Source organism: Rhinolophus sinicus, chromosome 16 (genome assembly GCF_057876585.1).
Source record: "Rhinolophus sinicus isolate RSI-liver-muscle chromosome 16, RSI-T2T, whole genome shotgun sequence".
In the NCBI taxonomy this organism is placed as follows: Eukaryota; Metazoa; Chordata; class Mammalia; order Chiroptera; family Rhinolophidae; genus Rhinolophus; species Rhinolophus sinicus.
The window spans coordinates 133413538-133416180 of record NC_142516.1 but is presented as its reverse complement, the minus strand read 5'-3'; the positions used below and the strand labels follow the sequence as shown (position 1 = coordinate 133416180).

The 2643-nt window shown below is 45.0% G+C and overlaps 1 pseudogene; it reads right to left on the bottom strand.

The window, feature by feature from the left end:
- Nucleotides 1–650: 650 nt before the first annotated feature.
- LOC109452824 (large ribosomal subunit protein eL6 pseudogene) lies at nt 651–1856 on the bottom strand (annotated as a pseudogene).
- Between the last annotated feature and the right edge of the window lie 787 nt (nt 1857–2643).

The following is a 2643-nucleotide window of genomic DNA, read 5'->3' as shown; positions in this document are numbered from 1 at the left end:
TGGGATGGTTTTTTCCTGCGAGCACAGCAGGAGCTTTCCCCGTATCCCTCCCTCCTCCGATATCTTATCGGAGCAGTTTTCCTGCAAGCACAGCAGTTAGAGGCTTTCCCGTCAAAACAGTATTGAGCGATCACAGCTGTTAGGGACGGACCTCCCCTGCACCCTAGCCCGATTTAACCAATCCCTAGACCTGCAATAGCAATGGTGTGAATCGCCCCCAAACCCGGAGGCCTAACCCTATAAAACAAAGCGCCCGACCCCAGTAAGTGCTCAGTCTTTGGGAACAATCCCGCTGAGCCCACCGGCATACTAAAGCTGTGTTCTCCCTTATCTCTGCGTGCCGCCTGAGTCTCTCGGTCCTTGCCGCTTTTTCCGCGACACCTGCAGAGCTTAGCCCACACAATAGCATAAAGTTTAATGGATTTTCTGCCTCCATGAATCACTGTCATCTCTCTCTCATGTGTCCTAGAGATTACTTCACAAAGAAATTACTGGAATCCAAGTCTTTGTCTCAGGAATTTTTTTTGTTTGTTTGTTTAGAAAACCAATCCAAGATATTGGTAAATCCACAGCAAGTAAGAAGGAGATGGGAAAGAACATGGCTTTTTCTCCACTGCTAAGGAAGTGTCCTAGGAAACTGTTTCCTGCCATGTTCCTCACCTGCCTCCTTACTAGATGATCTTTCAGGGCCCTTTTCTTTCTCTCTGTCTCTCTCTCTTTTTTTAACAGGTCGGGTACTTAATTAGGTTCTCAATAATACATATAGAGCACCAGTTTATGAGGATAGACCCCATTTGTGAGAACACAGATCGGAGGTAGCCCTGGAGCTGAGGAACAGCTTTGATTTTTAGCAGAATTTGCAAGTCCATGGCTTTCTGATCAACCTTACACTGCCCTGTAATATCATATTTCTCTTTCTGTGTTGAAGAGCTCACCCTCCTGTTGTCTGGAATTGCACAGCTTCTTCTTGATGTAAGCAACAGTGAGATGTTTGGGGATTTTCACACCACTGATAGTAATTTTGGTAGACGTGGTGATGACAAATTTCTGGTATGTTCTATGCAGAGGCACTTGATTGAGGGATAGGGATCCAGTCACAAGTAGCAAGCCACTGCTCAGCTGTTTCCGGAAAAGCACCCTCTCGCCTTTATGGCACCTAGTGAGCATGATCAGAATGCTTCTGGGAATGATGCTTGCCCCAAGTTTTCTCACGTGCTGACTGAAGGGTTTCTTGTGGCTCAACAGCTTTCAAGGCAGATCTTCAGTAGGATAATATCTAGCTAGGCATTTTGCTAAGTGTAACCACTTAGGTGTCACCATTCTTGTTGCCACCAACTTGTTCTGTGACAGTAGCAAGAAACTTCTTTTATTTCTTTTCAACCCTGGATTTAGCTGCTAAATATTTCCTCTTGTACATGGCCTTTTGGAAATAACTAGCCAATTGGGAATGTCTGCTGATTCCTCTGCCCAAGACAGGGTCTCGGCTGCAGTGGGGCTTCCTTTTCTTAGGCATTTTGGCCTTGAGATTACCCTTCTTAGCCTTGCCACCAGCATCAGCCTTCTTTTTTTAAACTCTTATTTATTTTAAGTGTGTTTTTCCAGGACCCATCATCTCCAAGTCAAGTAATTGTTTCAATCTAGTTGTGGAGGGCGCAGCTTACAGTGGCCAGGTGGGGACTGAACCAGCAACCTTGTTGTTAAGAGCACCGCGCTCTAACCAACTGCACTAACTGGCCACCCCAGCATCAGCCTTCTTAATTTCAGATTTCTTCTCTTTATCATCCGGCTTCTCAGCTTTTTCACCTGCCATCTTGCAAGACGGGAAAAAGTTTCAGGGCCCTTTTCATCTTTGAGAGGTCATGAATTCTACTCTACAGTACACTGTTCACCAAATGCCTAGCTCGGAGATAATTGTTCTTCCCAGTGTGTGCTCTTATAGCTGCACAGGCACCCTCAGGGCACTGACCTGTGGCAGGCTAGTAACTGGCACAGAGCAAGCAATTTCCAACCTCTGTGCCAGTTCTCTCTGTCCTTTGTTTATCAGAACTGGCTGGAATTACTGACTAGAATCCCTAAGGGGAGGACAGAAGTTGCAAACAACCATGGCTATCTACACTCTATTAGCTGAAGCAGACAGAGCCAGAAGCACAATAGAACATTAACTTCCAGACATACACATTTAGTTTTAGACAGTCCATGAAAAAGGGTGGGGTGTGTACAGACTAAAACATACCCATGCAACAAAATGCAAACAAGGAGCACACCAAATGCCCTTGGTCAACTATTACACAACAGGTTTCTGAAACCAGTTTTCCCAGAGTTGCTGAAATGTTTGTTTGTTCAAGGAACATTTCTTTAAATTCTAAAGGTCAATTTAGTTGATTCATGTCATGCCACCTCCACCACAAAATGTGCACTTTTGACTTGCCTCCTCCTTTCACCTCTCTGGGGATAACAGTGGCTACCTGCTTATCACAACCTGGGCACCAACTTACTGTTTTCTTCACCCTCAACTACTTAACCTGATGGCTGCTTCACCACACATTCTACTGTAGCAGAAAGAAATCACAGGTGCAAGGAGACCAATGTGTTTCATAGGCAGTAGATTATACTCGATCAAGCATTGGACACCTCAGGAAATTT